Here is a 21,862-nt window from a genome sequence, read left to right on the forward strand (position 1 = left end):
GCAGGGTTCATATATCTTCGTCCTTGACTTCACAAAAGGTTATTTGCAGGTCCCCTTGGAGGAGTCTAGTTGTGAGAAGACCGTGTTCGCAACTCTGGACGGGTTGTTTGAATTTACCGCACTCCCTTTTGGTCTCCATGGTGCACTGCTGACCTTTCAGCAAATAATGGGCCAAATCCTGCATCCCCATTCCACTTATGTGAGTGCCTATTGTGGACGAAGACTTCAGACAAGACAGCAGGTGTGGTTATAAAGCAGCTTTATTTTGCAGAGTCACAGTGAGAAGAGTTTCAGAAAAGCAGACAATAATATATGACAGTGTCAGGGCTCTTCTGAATCTCGTCTGTTGGGTGGGGCAAGTTTTTATACCCCTAGAATGCGTGATTTAATATCATTACGAAATGCAACAGTCAACACGTTTATTATACACAATCTTTGAGCCCCTTCAATGCTCCTCTCCACCGAGGGTGATGCCAATGTTTCCTTCGAGTATCTCTAACCAGAATCCAGGTTCCTAATGGAATCGGGGAGTCCTTTGATGGAGGACTAGTTCTTCAGGCCTGATTCACCTGCTCGTGGACTTCCTTCAGAGAAGCTCGGAGACCTGTAAGACTGGAAAGAAGATCATTGTCCACAGTATGCAGTGTAACATTACCTATGACCATGCCGACTGGCATGGGCCATCCGGTCAGAATTTTGAATGGCGACAGCCCTAACTGCCAATGTGTTCTTCCCCTTAATCCCATCAAGGCCAGAGGCAGAGCATCAGGCCAAGTTAAATTTGTTTGCTCACAGATTTTAGCCAATTTAGATTGCAAGGTACCATTGCATCACTCCACAATACCTCCACTCTGGGGGTGGTATTTGAAATAATGATGCACATTTCTCTAGAGCCAGGGGGTTAATTCATTTATAACGGAATTTACAAAGTGTGTGCCATTATCAGTTTGTAATTTCTGTGGTATGCCCCATCTAGGAATGATTTCCTTTATCAAATCTTTTGCCACAGTTTTGGCATCTGCATGTTTGGAAGGAAAGCTCCCACCCATCGGAAGAACACATCAACAATTACTAAACAGTATCGGTACCCCTTTGATGGTATTAATTCAATGAAGAACCTTTGAAGGTGTTTGAATGGACCCATTGGGTTAGGTGTAACAGAGGGACTTACCTGGGTGCCCTTTCCTACATTAAACTTTTGACATAATGCACAGCACCTGCAGAACTGCTCTGCATATGTAGAGAAACCTACAGCTTCCCAATGTTTTTCAACATCTTGAACCATGGCATCTTTTCCAGCATGGTCTAGGCCATGGGCGATTTTTGCCATACCTGGGAAAGAAGCCTTTGGGAGGAAAGGTTTGTTAGTTTGCTTATGGGTCCAGACTCCATCAGAGAGGACCCTTCTTTGGACCATTTTCTCTTCTCTGTGTCCGTGGCTGCATTCTGTAAAGAAATAATTTGATTATCAGTGTCCTGGTCATTTCTCTGTTGGAATAAAAGATTGGTGTGTTATTATACGCAGCCCATTTAGCAAAATGATCAGCTAATTTGTTTCCTTTGCTGACAGGATCCTGTTTTCCTGTGTGAGCTTGACATTTAACATCGCTAGCTTTGATGGTTTAGTTATGGCCTCTAAGAGGGATTCTTTAGTTTTGATGCTGAATGGGCTTGCCAGTACTGGTCTTGAATCCCCTGAGTTTCCATAATGCCCCATGATCATGGCAGACTCCAAAAGCATATCTAGAATCAGTATAGATAGTTACAATTTTTCCCTCTGACAACTGACAAGCTCGGTGAGAGCTATCAACTCAGCTGCCTGCGCTTAAACTTGAAGAAATTCGGTTTGCTTCCAGCAGGTGGTCACCTTTGACCACTGCATAGCTGGTTGAAGGTGTTCCATTTTCCAATCATAAAGAACATCCATCCACAAAAATTATCTCTCCTGTTCCTAAGGGTGTTTCCTGTAGGTCTGGTCTAGGTTTTATAACCTTAGTTATTTTATCATGACAGTTGTGGGTCTCCCTTGATTTTCAGTTGGAAGCAATGTAGCTGGATTTAAGGTGGAGCACCTTTCTATGGTAACGTTTGACAACGTACAGAGTACATTTTGATAGTGTATTGCCCTAGCAGTAGTGAGATGTGAGGTTTTAGCCTGTACTAAAATGGAGTGTACGGCGTGAGGCACTTTTACCACTAGGGGGCTCATGAGCACTATATCTGTACTGGCTAGCACGGCCTCTGTTGTGGCTGCTACAGCTCTGAGACAGGTTGGAAGTCCCACAGCCACTGGATCCAATTTTTTCAAAAAACTATTGGCCTTTGTTTTTCTCCATGGAGTTGTGTAAGAACTGCATTCATATATCCCCCCTTTTCGTCCACAAACAGAGTGAATGGACAGAAATAGTCAACAGTCCCAACGCATGCGCAAACAGTAGGGCACTTTTTTTTAAGTCACATAGAGCCTTCTCAGCTTGATCATTCCATGCCACCTGACCAGAAAGGGGGAGATCAGGGGTATCGCAAATTTTGCAAAAGCTGTGCTCTTTCAGTGAAGTTTAAAATCCATTGCCGGCAGTAACCTAAAATGCCCAATACAGACATAACCTGTGGTTTTGTAACAGGTCTAGGAAGATTTTGAATGGTGTTTATACGGTAGCTAGAGAGAGCTCTTGTTTCTCAAGAAATGTCATGACCTAAATATTTCACAGTTGTTTGAACTAACTGCAGTTTTGTTTTAGAAACTTTATGGCCATTTTCTGCTAAAATAATAACAATTTCTGAGTATCATGTGCACAATCTGCTTCCGTAGTACTACACAACATTATATCATCTACATACTGTATCAATACACTGTCTTTATCTGGCCAAAAGCCTTCTAAATTTTGAGCAAGAGCTTGTCCAAATACACAAGGGCTTCAGTATATCCCTGAGGCATAACGGTCCATGTCCAACGGCGGTTTTGGAAAGTAAAGGCAAACCAGAATTGAGAGTCGGGGTGCACAGGAATAGAAAAGTAAGCGTTAGCAAGGTCAATAACAGAGAAATAATGGGGGTATCGTAGAAAGAATAGTGGAAGGATTAGGAACAATAGGTGCCCTAGGAAAAACTGCAGAATTAACTTGTCGAAGATCTTGAACAAAACGCCATGAACCGTCAGCCTTTTAAACAGGTAAAATGGAGGAGTTGACTGGAGAGTATTTAATTTGAATGATCGCTCCACGTTTCACGAGATCGGAATGCACGCGGAGATGCCAGCCTCTGCTCTGGAGACAGAGGATACTGGGCGTGATGCAGGCGGAAGGACGATTTTGGGTAAATCACCAGTGGCTCACAGTGCGCTATCCTTCCATAATCATTTTTCCCCTGGGACCAAAGTGCATCGGGAAGTGAGGAAAGCCAAGAAGGAGAGATGGGTTGCAATGAAAAAGCAGAAAGGGAAGGACGGCACAATGCACGATGTACTAAAAAATCATTTTGAAGCACAACTTTAGTTATCAAATGATCTGAGGTATCAAAGATACCAGGAGCAATGTGCAGCCAGTCCGTCCTATTGAGACATTGTTCCACCTATTCCTCAATTTCGACTCAGCGAACGGTGCTAGATTTGGCTAAGAAACATGGGGAACTGAACCTCCTAAATAGAAAACGCTTTGTGAATATGTGAGGTGAACTGATGCAGCAACTTTGGTGCATGAGAAAAAAAATGCAAGGGATATGGAGGGTCTCTGGGCTAGTACCTGAAGAGAGAAAAGATTCTAACCAAGGTGTGTCCACTTCGGCAGGGAAAGTACTGGGCAGTACATTGGAAGGTGTTGGGGACTTGCAAGTGGGGAAAAAGACATGAAGGAAAAGAGTGTAGGGCTTTAAGGAGAATGGTGTGTGAGTAGATGTTCAGGGTCCAGGATGCAAAAGAGGGCTTAGTGTCGGGGGAGGTTTGGCACAGGAGTTTAGGAATGGAACAGTAAAACCCTTGTTCGGTTAGAGAAATAGAGAGGGAGAGCTTAATCATCAGATCCCTCCCTTCAGTGAAAAAATGGAACGAGTAGCTCCAGTGTCAACTAGAAAAGCAGTTTCAGTGCCATTCACCAGCAAAGTCAATAAAGGATCTGTGTCCACATGGCGAGTGAGCAAAGGCAACTGAAGAGAGTGGCTGGGGGTCCCTGCGAATTCCTAGGACCAAGAAATATCCTCAGGTTCAGGCAAGGGAGGCGGGGGAGGAAACTTATGTGGGCAATTGCGGCAGAAGTGTCCCGTCTCACCGCACCCGTAACAGGCATAAGATGTAGGTGCTTGATCTGAGGGGAGAGGCGGCTGAGCAGAATGAAGAATTCAGATTAAGAAGCAAAAATCCACGACCTCTCCCCCGGCCTCGCCCCTGTCCTCGGAAACATCCACGTCCTCCACGTCCTCGGCCCCTGCCTGAGGCTGCTCCACCTGCATAATAATTCATTTGTGCTGCGATTAACTTGGTCTGAGTATCTGACTCTTTTTGCTTAGTCTGTCGTTCAGCATGCTCCGCATGTCTTTTAACTTCATCAAAAGTGGCACTTTCCCATCCAATACAGGATGTGCGTACCTTATTTTGGATATCACTTCTGAGTCCTGACACAAAAGGAGGAACTGCTGCCTTGGCACAGTCGTCTGGGCTGTCTAAGCCAGAATGGTTTGTCATCAAGTCCTGAATTCGGTGTGCCCATTCATCTACCGTCTCATCTTACTTTTGTTTGGCAGCTGAAATAAGGGACCAGTCGGTGCCCTTTTTATATTTTGCAGCTATTGCAGTTTTCACGGGTTCCCATTGGGCAAGGAAAGGACCCTCATTATTTTGTCCACGAGGCAATGCCTCATTCCACTGCCACTGTACTCCATTATGCTGCCCATGGTTGACAGTAGCCTAAGTGGTGCCCAACTTTCTGCGTAGTACCTGGGTCCACTTGGCCGCACTGGGTTTGTACATGTTGTCTAGTTGCTGCACCTGTTCCACAAACTTCAACCCACCGATTACTTTAGGATCAGGCAATTCTGACACTACGTCTTTCAGCTCTTGAATATCCCAGTTACGATGTATCATTACAGTAGTGGGGTTATCATTTCCTGGGGGACAGCTGCTGCCCAGGGAGGATAATTATTCAACTATTGAAAAGGAGTGCTTGGTGATTAAGTGACAAAGCTAATGTCAGTTTTTGCTATTGATTCAGATACGTCATGTTCAGGTGGTTTAGAATTAGAAATTTTAAAGTGAATTTCAGGCAAACCTGGAGCAATATATTAGTCTTAATGCAGATCATCATGTCTGGTATTAAAATTTAACTATTGGCAATTTTCTTTATGGCCTTTTATCACCTTTGATGTCTTTTCATGAATAAATATAATTACAGTATGGAGCTCCGATTGGAAAAGAAAGTAGCCAAACTTCAGGAGGAATATGACTTTCTAGGGAAAAATTTAGACCGTTTAAAGGCTAGTGCCACTTTGTTTTTTGTTTGTTTCCACTTGTAATACTTTCTTGTTTTTAGTTATGTTTTTTATATAACAAGCTGCATTTGACAAAACCCTATATTCCAGGGCCAGAATTTTGGCACTGTGACACCGTGGGGGTCTATCACATAAATGTTATTTCTACTAGCTTAGATCCGTGTGGTAACTGCAGCCTGGCAATCAAGATACTTTGATTGGCTTTGATTCTGCTGGAAGGCGATACCACTGGTGACATTAACTTTGGAAACTGGAGGAGCTTTTTAAAAAGCATGACTTGTTATTAGAAAAAATAAACCCAATCAATACTGATGATGCTCCTGCTGTAGTCGGCAAACAACAGGATCTGGTGAGCAGAATCTTATAAGAATGTGTCTCCCAAAATTAATGCACTTCACTGTCTTCGCTGTCTTATTCACCAAAGTGTGCTGTGCGCCAAACTATGTGGTGAACTGAAAGATGTTATGGACGAGACAATGAAAATAATTAACTTCTACAGAGGGAATTTAAGTACACAGCATTGCCTGCTCTGCAAATTTGTGCTGGAATATCAAACGGTTATTTATTATGTGCAGGAAGAAGCATCAAACATTCTGTTCACTCTCTTGAAAGCAACATTTCTGTAGCTAAGAAATGTTTGTTTCATTAATTTATATGTAATTAATTCATATCTATTTTCTGTTTTCATGCAAAATGGAAATTTACCATGCTGATTTGTTTTTTATATGATATTAATTAAACCAAATTTCTTTTCTCCTTTGACTGTTGTTTTGTTTGTTATTGTGTCTGTGGAAAAAAATGAATTGTTATAAAAGAGAATGTTAAATAAAACAAAATGTTAAATGAGACTTAAATGAGTTTGTCCCCGATCTTGAATGAAAACATGGCATAAGCCGCATTCCATTCAAGAAAGAAGGAATTCGTAAAATGCAGACAGATTTATAATTTTTTAGCAAGTTTAGAACCTGGTGTGAAACAGTCTACTGAAATTATATTTATAGGCTATATATCAGTTGTTTTGGAATGGCTTCAATATTCTAAATAAAATAGTACATTTTCTTTGTTCATTAATTAATTATTTAATTAATTTTTTGTGGGCTGGATGGGAGGGTTTGGCGGCACAGAAGCAGCCTGCGGACCGCCAGTTGACAGGTTAGTCAAATAGTTAATTAAAAGTGACATGATTAAAGTGTATAAAATTGTTAATGGCGCTAGTACAGTGGATCACAGCTGTTACTTTAAAATAAATTCTTGAAAACTTAATTGCCAGATTTCAGAAAATATTGCAAACATTACAGTTTCTCTTCTACATAAATTGCTTTGAATCAAAGTCATTTCTTCACAAACTTTCTTATACATGCATTTGCCACCCACAATTGTGTTCTAAAGAAACTCACTTTCTATAAATTAAAAAAATATCTTGCCTGCAATAACACTTTACATTACAGTCTGCATGGCATGGAGGAAAAAGCTCAGCACTTAGTCTCCCTGTGCAACAACAACCAGAGGGGTGGTTTCCACTCAAAAGACCAGGGGCCTCATGTATAAATGGTGCGTATGCACAAAAATGTTGCATAAGAATGATTGCACATTCAAATCGTGATGTATAAAACCTAAACTTGGCGTAAATCCACGCACATTTCCACGGTATCTCATATCCTGTCGTATGCAAGTTCTGCACTTTGTTTTGCAGACTGGCGGCACCCAGCGTCAAAGCAGTGCTACTGTTCCTGTGTGGTTACCCTTTCATTTTCATTTTTAGATCCACATCCCTGACGCGGCTTTATAAATACATTGAAATTAATTGCATATTGTTTATTAGTTTAATGCATCTGATTGTAATTGACCTGTAACAATATAATGGTCCACAGAATGGTCAAACTATTCTAAATACAAAAGCTGTTTTAGCGTTGTTACTTTCACTGCACCTTCTTCTTCTTTCAGCTGCTCCTGTTAGGGGTTGCCACAGCGGATCATCTTTTTCCATATTAATCTCACTGCACCACTGAGTATTTATATCACTGTATCTGAGTGTGAATCACAGCTCTACAGCAGATGATTGGAAAGAGAATTATCGGCATACAGCATCAAGCACACGCTGCCTCAGCCATGCTGTCTATTGAACTACACTCATACGGCAAACGCTTCAGAGCCTTTCCTCGCGGTTCAGAAACAGTTTCACCCCAAGAACTATAAACACTCTCAATCTGTCCATCAAGTGCTCCTTGTAGAACTGTTTGTACTTATAAGTACAATCACCTCACTGTAAACTTGCAATACAGTTATAATATTGCACAACCTGAGCCACTTTATATAGCGTGTATTTACATATGATGACAATATCATTTTTAAGATGAAATGCAGCAAAATATGTTTATTATATTATACAGATAAAATTTTAAACATTAAATATGTGAGGACACGCTGCCGCAGTGCTAGCAAGGCGCTGGCGTTCCGTTCACGGGTTGTTCCCGCCTTGCGCTGTATATTTGCTGGGTTTGGCGCAACACTGGATGGATAGATGGATAAAGTAATTAAACACATACTACGAAGATATTTCAATGTTCCTTAAAAGTTTTGAAGAATTGGCGTTCTAAGCTTACAGATGTCTTAATGTCTATTACAGAGCTGATTGTATGGCGATTGGGCATTTGGAGAAAGAAAAGTAAGGACAGGAATTGGAGGTTAGTACGTTTGAAAGAGACAGTACTGCTACAATAAAGTATTTCATCGAAGTTCGCACATGGCACAGCATGCATCTTGCGTGTGACATGAACAATCACTGTGCCAATTTGTTCCCATGTTTAATAATATTTAATAATATGAGTCTGAGCTTAGAGTATCTGGAGGATCCCTGGGGGTGGGTTCACTAGGGTGTTCTTGGGCTCAGGGGCTGCTGCCCCACTCTGGTGGTGCTTGGGTTGCCTCGGGGGGTGGACTTCTGGTAGTTGTGTGTGGGGCCTTGGGGGGTCTTGACGGTGGCTGCGGGTCACTGCCTGGTGGCTGCATCGCCCCTGGGTGGGTCTGGGTGGCGGCCTGGTGGCTTGGGGTATGAGGGCGGCCGTCCTCGGATGGGGATCTGGGTGGGGTCTTGGGGATTGGGTCCTGGCATGTACACTGCTGGGAAGAGGGCCGGAACATGGGGCAGTGCCGGGCCCTGGCTCTGGGAGCTCAGGATGAGAACACTTCTGTTCCACCATGGGGGAGCGGGATGTCTGGGAGGAGGAGGATCCAACTTCACCTGGGTGTCTTATGTCTTACTTAGTCTGAATGTTGTGTAAATGTGGGGATGGGAGTAAATATTCTGCTGGGGTGGTGTGGGTTGGTGGCCTCAGACTCCGTGGGGCTCTGTGATGCTGCTGCTGATTTGGGCCGTGGCTAGATGGGCTGGGGCCTCCATGCCCCGGGTGGATTTTGGGAGCGGAGGTGCCTACTGGGGCCAGTAGGGGAGCTGGCTCCCTGGAGGGCTCAGGCCCCTCAGCCGTTCCTCCCCATCCTCAGACATTTCCCTCCTCCTGCTCCTTCACATCATCACACAAACATGCACATAGGGCCTTGGGATGTGGGTAAGTCAGGGGGTGCGGGTATGGATCCCGTTTCCACAGTCCTGTTGCAGCCTACCCCCCAATTTTATTTGCACATTAAACACTTCCACAAACAACATTCCACACAAATGCACACTTAGGGCCTTGGGAGTGAGCACACTCAACGGCATCCGGTGGGGGGAAATTTCAGCCCCACTCCGAGTACCGGTGCCTACTTCCAATTTTAAACTGCACCTAGTCACGGAGGGTTTTGGGGGGGAAGTGGGGCTGTGTGTTGGCATCAGCTGGTGTAGGCCACATGATGCCAGCACTGCCCACGCCCCCAACCACAAAATGCACCTTATCAACACACATCAATATTACATTGGAGCCGGCGGAGGGAGACTAGAGGTCTTATCACACCTCTGTTCTCAGTTAGCTGCCCGGGGCTGGAGGCTAGGAGTGGGAGCTGGCCGTCTGCCTGTGGTCTGGAGTGGTGGGGTGGCTTTGCTCTGCGTTGGACGGGGTGCCTGCTCATTATTACCCCAGTGGAACGGGGCTAACTCTGGCGTCCGGGAATGGTTGGGCCTTCGGTACGGCAGCACCGGGACCAGAGTTAGTAGGGTGTATATGGGGAGTGTGAATGGGTGTCTGGCGTACATCCTTGTAAGTCTTGGGTTGTATGTGTATGTGAGAGCATGAGGAAGGGAGTGTATGACTGTGTTTGTGTGTGACTGTATATGTCAGGTGGGGTTGTGGACTCCTCCCCTCTCCTGGGACATCTGGCAATGCTAGAACATCTTTGCCTACCCTCCTCCTGCCACGTATTTTTTTTTTAAGCATCTGTCTGGCTGCCTGGTGGGATCTGGGTCCCTGGGCTCTGTTGGGTCCTCGGCGGGGAGGGTCGCCCTTGGGTCCCGGGCTGCTTGGGGGACCTCTGGATCTCTGGGCTTGGAACTCCCTCCATCTTCCACACGTTTTTAGGGGCAGGTCTGTGGCCCTTCACACTCACTATTGGACGCTCCTATAGAGAAACCTTACACATACAAGCGTGCGTACGCACACAGGTGCTCACTTGGTGCTTTCATAAGTATGACTTGGACGTCTTCAGCACATGACCTAAGGCTGTGGTTGGCCCTAAATGCCTTAGTAATAATTAAGGTGTGATTGTCACCAAACATTTTTACTTTTATATATCTTCATGTAGCTAATGCAGCAATATTTTTGTCTTGTGTTTTTTTTTTCCCCCCTCTCTTTCTGCAGGTCTAGAAGCGGATACTGGTTCATTTATTGTTTATTCTATATGAAACCCCCCCCTTCCCCCTTTACCTCCATCTCCTCCTTTTCTGTCTTCTTTTTCTTTCACTTTTGTTTCCGTGTCCGGTTCGAATCTTAAAAACATCTGAAAATATTTCTAATAAAGTTTTGGTATCAGGCGTGACGTCAGCAGAAGCTGTAACGCTCCACCTGAGAGAAAAACTGTAAGGCTAGTCGCCAGCATTCAGACATTGATTGCTTCACAGCCGAACAGGACACGGTAAAAAAAAAAAAAAAAAAAAACATCAGTAATGTTGTAAGCACCTTCTATTTTAAAGCATTCTGAATTGGGGTATTTAAGCAGTAAAATTTGATAATTAATTTCACTAGGTACTGACTCACTACAGATATGGTATATACTAGACTAATGAAGGCACATTTATGAATATGATGTTACATTAATTATTATTTCATTATTTCTATTAAATTACCTTTGATTGGATGTGCCATGACTGCATTTTCAGGCTCAATGTCAAATTTCCTTTACTCCTTTTGCTAGACATGTAAGTTACTGCAAATGTAATACAAGCATAAAATATAGCTGATAAATGTACAGTACAATACTAGAAACACTGTAAAACATTGTTTTCTGTAATAGTGAAAATAATGATATGACAACAGAATGGTCAGAACAACTGCAAAGTAAGCAGGTTAGATTTTTTGTAAATTTCCTTGACTTTTCATTGTTTTTTTTCTGGGAGTGTTGCAAGTGGAACTTAGAGTTGATATTTGTATTTAAGCAACAATTCCCAAGGTTCACTCAGTATTAACATTAAAACAGAGAAAAACACACTACATGACCAAATGTTTGTGAACACTTGACTACCACACCTATATGAGTTTGTTAGCAGCCTACATTATTTTAGGAATGCTTTCCAAAAGGTTTTGGAGTATGTATATGGGAATTTGTGCCCATTCGGCCAATAGAGCATTTGTAAAGTCATATACTGATAAAAAAAAAAAATAGTTCACAAATAATGAGGAAACACAAACACCATCTTTAGGTCATTTTTACAAGCCAATCACGTAACACAGTAGCTTTCACATAAAATGCTGTGAACACAGGTTGTACAACGTATTTTTCAGGGCTACATCTGTATATTGTTTTCACATATATTTAATGGATCAAATTTCTAATAGCATTTCTTTGTATTTCTTCCAGAGACTCTATGCATTGCTGTTAGCACAAACCCGGTATTCCCCCACTTTAACTTCCGCACCATGCTGCTCTGCCTTTCTTCAGCTTTACTATTTCTTGGTTAAAGATTTCCCAATATGCTTCTGCATCAAATGAACTCTCAGCTACTAATATTGCCATCCTTGACACAAGTATTAAACCACTGGTATTATCTGAATTCATTACTGTCTCAGTATGATATGTTTTATCGAAAGATGGCAAAAACTGAAGAGTTTAAAACCCTGAATGAAACAGCTTCCTCTGAGCATGTCATTTATAGCAGTTCCCAGCTGAGGGCACAGTGGCTGTTTGGCTGGAATTTTTAGGTCTGATCTGAACATCAAAAGAAAACTGATAACAAAATTCAGGTCCTGGATTACTTATCTTTCTCCAATTTATTCATCTTACTGAACTACAGACTCAATTAAGCTATCTTTTCCAAAAAAAAATCCTATGGGTGTTTTTAAGAGTTCTCAGTGAACAGTGCTTTGCAAAAATAAATGGAATCAAGACTTTAATATCCACATGGACTTTGATGTAAGCTTACAAATGAACTCCAGTCCCTGTTGGAGTAGTTTGACTTGGTGCAGCATGTCAGTTTTCTTTCTCACTATCATGGTCACATAGTGGATCTGGTCTGCACATCGGGCTTATCTGTTGGTAACACTGTATAGATATTGGCTTCTCTTTCAATAAATCAGAGTTTTTTACAATTCTCAAGGCACTGTCCTTAGCCCTCTGCTTTATTGTGTCAAAATGTGTCTATAAATTAATTAGATCAGCTGACTCAATACGTAATGACTAAACTTTCAGTTCACTCTCTGTGCCAAGATGCTCAGGTTGATGTTGTTGGTGACTTTCTTGTACTATTTTGCATTTTTTATTCAGGTTTAATTTGGGGCTTTGCATTTCAGATATTTTCTTTGATTAGGTGTTTAATATTGACATTATTTTTCTGTCTATGGTTTAATTCTTACTTTTATGTGCTTTTTCTCCTATTATTAGATTTAAGATTTTTGGTTAAGTGTTTGAGAATGAGATGAGCACTAGAGAAATATAATGCACTACTAAATCTAAAGTAAATATCTAAATGGCTCAAAACAATTTATAAGGAAAAATTGCATCAAAAGACTATTAAGGTTTTCATTTCAATATTAAGCGAACAAAGATTTTCCATCCATCCATTATCAAACCTTTATATCCTAACTACATGGTCACGGGGGTCTGCTGGAGCCAATCCCAGCCAACACAGGGCGCAAGGCAGAAAACAAACCCCGGGCAGTGTGCCAGGCTACCGCAAGGCAGTAGAAGATTTTGATGTTTAAAAATATAATATCCTTAGGAAGACCACTTGCAGTTACTTGAATTGTTTTAGTGAATAGTTTTAATTGCTGGAATTGGATGTAATCATTTTCTTTTTTTTCATGTGCAGATACTAATTTTTTTTTTCATTAGATACTAATTTTATACTCTGGGAAATGAACAGGAATACAGGCTTATTCTATAATGCCACAACGAAACAGACAGTAGCCATCTGCTGTAAATTTTATGCATTCAGGGGAAGGAAGTACAATTAGACTCATGATGTTTGTTTTATTGTAATTTTATAACATATTAATGGTAGTTTCCTAACCTAATAGAACTTTACTGTTTACATCATTTTGTAAGTGATAATCAAGCCGCAGCCCTGCATTTAACATTCAGCATATTTTACCCTTGTAACACATAGTGATACATTCAAGTATAACTGAATGCCCCATTAAAATATTACTATAAAAGCACAGCTATAACACATAAATAGTACTTTCTAAACAGAAAATTTCTAACTGTAATCAAGCTGCAGGCCTACAACAACAACAACAACAACAACATTTATTTATATAGCACATTTTTATACAAACAGTAGCTCAAAGTGCTTTACATATTAAAGAATAGAAAAATGAAAGACATAATTATAAAAAATAAATCAACATTAACATCGAATAAGAGTAAGGTTCAATGGCCAGGGGACAGAAAAACAAAAACTCCAGACGGCTGGAGAAAAAATAAAATCTGTAGGGATTCCAGACCATGATACCGCCCAGTCCCCTCTGGGCATTCTACCTAACATAAATGAAACAGTCCTCTTTGGATTTAGGGTTCTCACGGAAGGGCTTGATGATGATGATGGTCACGTAGACTTCTTCCTTTTAATCCGTCCATCATTGTTGGAGCATCATGAAGCTTTTAGTAGGTGGAGGTGGCGCAGGCCACCACCACAAAGAAACCGGAAAAAGAAACAGAAAAGAGAGTAGGGGTCAGTACCGATTTTAGAGCCACCATGAATAGTTGTTACATTTCACATTCAGTGTTAGTTTAATTTTTAACGCATTATGATACATTCATGTTTAACTGAATACCCTGTTGATATAGTGAAAACACTGCTACAATAAATAAATAGTAGTTTCTAAAGACAAAGTTACTGTTTCGATCAAATTGTAATTGATTCACAAGCTACCCACTACATTTCATATTCACTGTTTTTACCTTTGAAATTCATTGCGATACATTCAAGCATACCTAAATGTTCTGTTGATATATTAAAGTGGAAACACAGCTACAACACCTAAATACTAGTTTCCTAAGAGAACTTTATTGTTTAGATAATTTTCTGAGTGAGGCACAAGCTGCAGCAATACATTTCACAATCTATGTTTTTAACCCTTCTTTTGCATTGTGATGCATTCAAGTATAGAAGAATGCCCTGTTACTATATTAGAGTCAAAACACTACTGCAACATGTAAATATTTGTTTCCTAACATAAATTAACTGTTTAGATCAATAGTTTCTATCTAACTATTGATTATCTAATTGATAATCAAGCCACAGCACATTTCACATTCAGTGTTTTTTTACCGTTATAGCCTATTGTGATAGATTCGAGTATAACATTGACACAAGATGAAACACATAAATAATAGTTTCCTTACAGATCATTATTGTTTATATCAATTTCAAACTGGTAAGCAAACTGCAGCACTGCATTTAACAATCAGTGCTTTTTACCCCTATAATGTTTTATGAAACATTTAAGTATTATTGAATGCCCTGCTTAAATATTATTGTGAAAACACTGCTACAACATATAAATACTAGTCTCTTATTAGAAATTTACCATTATTTTATAATTTCCAAAGTGATACACAACTTGCTGCCCTATATTTTACATTCAGTGTCATTTACCCTTGCAACGCACTTTGATATATTCAAATATAGAAAGCCTTGTTGATATATTATAGTCAAAACATTGCCTCAACAAATAAATACTAGTTTACTAATAGCTGTTTAGGTTAATTTCTAATTGCTAATCAACCCACAGCACTACGCTTAACATTCAGTTGTATACCCTTATAACACACTAACTGAAATACCTGGTGCTGCCCAGGAGGAAAATAAAGGGTTTTTTTAATTGTTTGAGAAAAAATATAATAAAAAAACACCATTTCACAGATTAATTTTTCATTGTAGTAAAAAAAGTTTTTACATGCAGAATTCTTGACGACAAAAAAGCGTCAATTAAATTAATTATTAGGTTGATTTAATTCTGTTACCACTACTACATTGTTACAATAAGAATAATACTAGATGAAAACATAGTTAACAAAAGCAAATATTAAACGACAAACAAATAATACTACGGATTTTTCATGATAAAACTGTCTGTTGCTTTTACGAAGCACACCAGAAACGTTCGGAACATCAACTGGATGATAACATACATACAAGACCGCAAGATTGTTACAGTCTGCTTTATATATGAGATTGTGGCTAATTGTTGGAGAGGTGTTCATTGAAAGGTGCTTTGTGGAATAAAAACTATTGTATTTATATTCTTATACTGTATTGTGGAGAGTATTGCTGTGTCTGGGGCTCTCTGGCACTCCCTTGTGGTTACTAAGCGTCAACTGGATGATAACGTACATACAAGACCGCAAGTTTGTGTGGAATGGAATTTAAAATCTATTGCTAGCTTCTGTATGAAAATCTGCATGTTCTCTGTGTGGCTAGGTATTATTATTAACAGACGTGTACTTCTAGCTGTGGAATGCAGTTTTTGACTATTCCCAGCTGCTTCAGCAGTGTATGACAAGTTTTCTGATAAGCTTCATTCCAAATATAAGACTAGAATCTATGCTTTCCGTTGTAGTCAAACTGATTTATTTTTTTCTAACCATTCTCTTTGAAGATTTTGTTATAAATGCAGATGAACCCCCCTTGTTGGGGGCCTTCCTTGCATTTTCTCTCTGTAAGGAAAAGCCGCTCTGCTCACCAAGAAGTCAGAAATAAAAGATTCTGCTTATTAGAATTGGTGTCTGCCTGTTTGTTTGAACCTTCATCCACATTTGTTACTACTGTATATAAGATTATGACACATTCCAATATAACTGAGTAGTCCATTGACAACCCAAGGTATAAACACTACTGCAGCACAAAAATTGTAGTTTCCTAACAGAGCTTTACTGTTTACATCAATTTCTAACTGATACACAAGTTGCTTCACTACACCTTCAGTATTTTCTACTCTAATACATTCAAGTATAACAGAATGTACTGTTGACACATCATGCTGAAAACACTGGTACAACCAATAAATAGTAGTTTCAAAACATAAATTTACTGTTTAGATCAAATTTTAACTGATACACAAGCTGCACACTACATTTCACATTTTGTATTTTTACCTTGTAATGCACTGAAATACATTCAAGTGTAATTGAATGCCCTGTTGATATATATTAAAATGAAAACACTGCTAAAACATATAGAGTAGTTTCTAAACAGAACATGATGGCTTATATCAATTTCTGAATTATAAACAAGCTGCAGCACTATATTTCACATTCAGTGTTGCAACATACAAACAGCTTTCAGAGTGATACACAACCTACAGCACTTCATTTCAAGTGTAGCTTTTCTCAGCATTAAAACACTTTGTCCTACATTGAAGTACCTTATAACTCAAAGTTCTATAGTTGCATTTAGGTGAAATCAATGCTACTACATATATATATATATATAGTAGTTTCCTAACAGAACTTTCCTATTTAGATCAATTCCTAACTAATACACAAGGTGTACCACTACATTTCACATTCAGTGTTTTTTTACTGTTCTAACACATTGTGATATATTCAAGTAGAACTTCAAGGTGAAGTATGTGGCAGCACATAAATAGTAGTTTCCTAACAGAAGTTTACTGTTTAGGTAATTCCAAATATAGTTTTTTTTTTTCAGTTTTGAAATGCATTGTGCTACACTGAGGTGCTGTGTAACTCAAAATTCTATAGTTGCATTAAGTTAAAAACACTACCGTACCATATAAATAGTAGTTTCATAACAGAATATTACTATTTAGATCAATTTCTAATTAATATACAAGCGACTCTACTATATTTCACATTCACTGTTTTCCAGTGTCACTCTCACTCTCTCTGGTCAATGTGCAACACCTCCTGACAGTACAGGTCCATCTGTTCCAACAGGTTTCCCAATGCACTATAAACTTTTACCACTCTATCCTACAACAACATTTAAACCACATATTAAAACTAATCTCCCTCTCTTGCCTGGATTGGCACATTGCAAAGGTAGAACTCCAGAGACTACATCCTTATCAGTCTGGTTCCTCAGCTTTGCATCTAAACTCTTAAATGTGTGTTGGTTTCCCATTAATATATACCAGAAAGGTATCATATTGTAAGAAAATCTGTCACAGAAGCTAAGCTATGTGTTGACTCCTCTAATAGAAGAATCCTGTAGTATCATTTTAGGGGCAGGCTTAGAGGTGACCCATTGGGGCTCAGCATTTTTGTCTGCCACCTCAGAGTCACTGTCAAGATCCAGAAAACGGCTGGACATCTCTCTTGATGCCCCTGAACAGTGTACACTTTTATTTTTCTCTTGTATCCAGTTGTGACTCACCAAACTCTACCTCTCTTGTGTGGAGTCTCTGGGGTGAACATTACCTCTATGAAGGACAACTGAACAAATTCTCCACTTCAGTGCAGGCTGTGTGATTCTATCTGCAATTATGAAACTTTTAATTACTTCTAGGCCTCCACCTGCTTCCCCACTCATTCTGTTAGTTTTTAGCACAAACATCTCCACCTATCTTAAATCACACTATTTCCAATTATACACAGATTGCTTTGCCATCAGTTTCTTTCTTGTTTATAAATTACAATATGTAAAGTGCCTACAGGAAAACAGAGCCGATGCATTAGTGAGGTAATGCAATAATTATAACTAAGAACACAAAGCTATAAACTAGTATTTTTCACAATTTTATAATGGTTGTACATGCATCACAAAAAATAAGTACTGAAAAGTACTCTTTCTAAAATTACATTTAAAATTTGAAATTGCACAATTCAGCTTCACAAATATGCATTTTTCATTAAAGGGTTTCTGCCAGGTGCTACAGTTTCCTTCTACAGTCCAAACACATGCATGTTAAGTTGATTGGTGATACTTATTTGGCCTGTGTGTGTGTGTGTGTGTGTTTGCTTTGTGATGGGCTGGTGACCTCTCTTGGTGTTGTTCCTGCATTACGCCCTATGCTTACAGAGACAGTCTCAAGATGCCCCATGACCCTGGCCTGGATAAATGGGTTTAGAAGAAGGATGGATGAATTTTCTGTAAACAGTGGTTCTTAATCTGTGGGACGGGCCCCCCTAGGGGGGGCGTGAAGATGTGAAAAAAAGAAAACAAGAATCAAAAATATGAAAAAAACATCTGTTGAAACCAAAACAAATTAACTTAAACTACATTCTGATACTAGAACAATAAATGTAAAATTAGATAAATGTCGATAAAAGTTAAGTAGGTATAATAAAATATGCATCTACATTTCAAAAAATGTTGAGGGGTGCATTTAAAACTGTTATGAAAACTCGGGTCGCACATATTTAAAGGTTGAGAAACGCTGCTCTAAAGTTAATGGTGTCCAATACGGAGCCACAGCCTGCACCAGGAGCAAAAGGTGGACAAACCAACCCTGAATGGGATGACAAACCACTGCAGAGCTGACTTATGCTCACACCAGCCCTCAGACAGTACCAATTTCTTTTTCACATATCTTTGGGAAGGTGAGAAAAGAATGAGTAGCAGCACTAAAGAAGGTCCACAGAAGAGTAACTAGACTGACTTCGTGGACTGCAAAGTTTTAGGTTTACCATAACTTCCGGAGAAGTTCTCTTTTTTAGGCACCCATCCAGGCAGATTTTACAACTCTGCCGATTTGAAAAGGTTTTTTCACACTGCAGCTCATTGTTCTCACCAGGTTTACTTTTTTCATTTCATTTTGTTACTTAGCCATTGGTCATTAATAAAGTAATGAAGCAGAGCAGACTAGTATGGAGAGTACTCTTTGAGTTTATTCCAGTCTATTCACACATCCAAACTCCTTAATATCTGCCCCAGTGAAACATAACATTTGTTCAGAAATAATATTTATATATCATCATTTCTTACAAGTGTAGCTCAAATTGCTCTACAAAAAATATATAGGCATTATAAAAGTAAATAAGAAGCAAATGGAGATGACTTTTCCTTTTTAATAAATATAGTCATAGTCAAATGGCCAGGGAGAAAGACAAACTTGCAACCATCAAGGATGCTGGAGATAACAAACCTCTGGGGGTCCCAGGCCAAAGCCCGCTCAGCACCCTGTGCATGTCCCAACATACATATTAATTTGGCCGTCTCATTTCAGGATATCTTGTGAACGTTTCTTCTCTCCAGCATCACAGGCAGTTTTTGTTGATGTAACAGGTGTCAGAGACGCAGGACACACCACTGCAATAAACTAGTAAAAGAAAACAGAAAAAACAACAGTGCTTACTACTGCAAATCTTACAAACTATATACAATGTCATTTATAATCTATTACAAATGACTCAAGTAATTTAAAAAAAAAAAAAGCCAAATTCGAAAACTGGGCTTATTGAAGCTTTTTGAAATGCTTATAATTTGTAGCCTGGACTTCTCTTTTGGCAAAGAATTAGAGATTTTTGTTGCATGAGTACAGAAAGCTGCCTTGCCAGTTTTTATGCTTAATCTTTGAATATAAAAGCAAAGCAATGTTTGAAGAGCTAACACAAAAAAACAGAAATGCAGGGGGACAGAAACTCCAAAGTACAGGCAGGTTCTACAATGCCCAAAAGCGTGATATATAATTAACAGGACTTTGAAATCAATCCTACATGAGCCAGGCAGGCAGTAGAATGAGACTGAGAAAGTTTTCAGAAGTTTGAAAAAAAAAATCAACAATGAAAAAAAAACTAGCAGATACCTCCTGATCTCTTGGCAAAGGCACAGTAGCTCAAGACCAAAGATTTAGATGGAGGATTCTGGGGGTGCTGGGCAAGAGGGCGAACCACTACTTCAACAGCTGTCCTTCCTTCTTCTTTAACTGCTGCCCCATAATACGACTAGACTCTTAAACATCACTATAAACATTTAAAAGATAAGCACAGTAACAAACAATTTTCATGCACTTTGTTCAATCATTAATAAAAATGTATCCTTGCTTCTTGTTCTGCCTCCATTCTTGGTACAGCCATAAAGCTTTGCCAAAGTAAACCATCAAAATATATTAAGGTCTGCTGTAAGTAAAGTCTAATAATATTATTTTTAAGTTACTGTGGATGGATGTTGGATTTTGAAAGAACCCAGACTTAATTGTCATTTTATGTAGCATGACTTTTTTTCTTACACATTACATATGCAATAGACATTGTGTCACAATCTCTGCAGATCTAAAATTTCCAATGTAATGTGCTCAGGTACAGTTATTTGCTTTCAGACATCTGAGTTTTTCTCTCCAGCTTTAGTTTTGTTTAGGCTATCAAAATCCATCAACAAAGCACAATAACCTAAGAAAATAAATGTTATTTTGCAACATGGAACAACATTCCAGTTTTGTTTTTGTTGGTACTGATGTGTCTTGGTCACTGTGTTTGTGAGGATTCACACACTGAGGCTTTCATGTCTAAAATTAAAGTGTCAGTGTTCGTTACTGGACAGGATGAGAAAACATAGATGACAGTATTCAAACCAGCAAAATATTACAGATAAAGTAATAAATAGGGGAAGTCTTACCAGGAATTGTGCAAAAATGACTTATAAAACTGAGAGCATTACTAGTCTTAGCTCTAGAAATAACACACCTATGATGATCTGCATATCATCTCAAACTAGGACTCTTAAAAGCAGAAAAAAAGACATCCAGCTGTGTCTCAGATTTTGGGTTCACAGGCATCTGTTCGGGTACATGGTAGGCTGATTACCACAGAGCACCCTGTAGAGTCAAGTAAAAAAACACAATAAAGGGGCATTGTTTTAGTAACTGCAGTAATACAAAGATATCCATATTTCAGTTAAATGTATGTGTATGTACTCCTCCTAAACCAACAGTTTAAACGATAAGCTAATGAAATGTCAGAAAAGCAGGTGCCCAACACTGCCATTGCACCACATCTGACACACATCACACTTTACTGATGGATTTGGAGGGCCTACTGCACACCAGTCTAGTGTCAGATGTACACTCCTAAATCTATTCCTAATTTTACCCTTAGATTACATTGGTTTGCTTAAGGACAATAGTAGTGGGCAAATCTTTAATAAAAAAAAAACATACCAACAAATGCTAATTGGGTGTTGCAAAGCATTTCTCCATTTTCACGTTAACTCTAATTCGGAGAAATATTGTATCTTTCACCATTAAACCAGAGAATTATAAAGGTCCTATTGCAACTGAAAATGAAAATCCCTATTGCCTTTTTCATCAATACGATGTACTTGCAAAAAGCTGTACATATATCACAAAATACCTTATAAAGTTCACAGACACATGTCGAATTTCATTTCACTTGTTCTTCGTTTGACTGAGGTTCAATTTTTCAGATGACAAATTTTTCAAGTTCAAGAAGTTATAAAATTCAAAAGCTCCCATCTTCTCCAATAAGAAGTGACGAGTCCACTTACAGCCAGAGATAAACGGCAATACAAAATTGCCTCGCAAGAGCAATTCAAATCTGCCAAGTGAGGCGAGTCGTAAAACATTACATCTGTGCAGTACAAATCGGGCAGTGTTGTGAGTAATGTTAGTAATCAGAGATTACTGCGTTAGGCAAATGTCACTTGAACTTCATGGCATAGACATAATTACTAGACGCTGCATAACCAGCAGCATCGTACATTAAAGTCGCGAGTGGCACTGCTGTGGAGTGAAGTAATGGATAAAGATGCCTCATGCATGTGCTGCTTGGGATTGTACAAACCGCTGTACGCTCCAAACCAGATCCCAGGGGATTACACTTC

General features: G+C 39.4%; 1 long non-coding RNA gene across 1 annotated transcript; it reads right to left on the reverse strand.

Moving 5' to 3' along the window:
- Window positions 1-19,059: 19,059 nt before the first annotated feature.
- Window positions 19,060-20,785, reverse strand: LOC120526842. Its single transcript, XR_005633189.1, has 3 exons — window positions 20,707-20,785; window positions 19,830-19,986; window positions 19,060-19,343 (listed from the first exon to the last, which is right to left on the reverse strand). It is a non-coding gene; the product is annotated as an uncharacterized LOC120526842 (long non-coding RNA).
- Window positions 20,786-21,862: the final 1,077 nt, after the last annotated feature.

Source organism: Polypterus senegalus, chromosome 3 (genome assembly GCF_016835505.1).
Source record: "Polypterus senegalus isolate Bchr_013 chromosome 3, ASM1683550v1, whole genome shotgun sequence".
Taxonomy (NCBI): Eukaryota; Metazoa; Chordata; class Cladistia; order Polypteriformes; family Polypteridae; genus Polypterus; species Polypterus senegalus.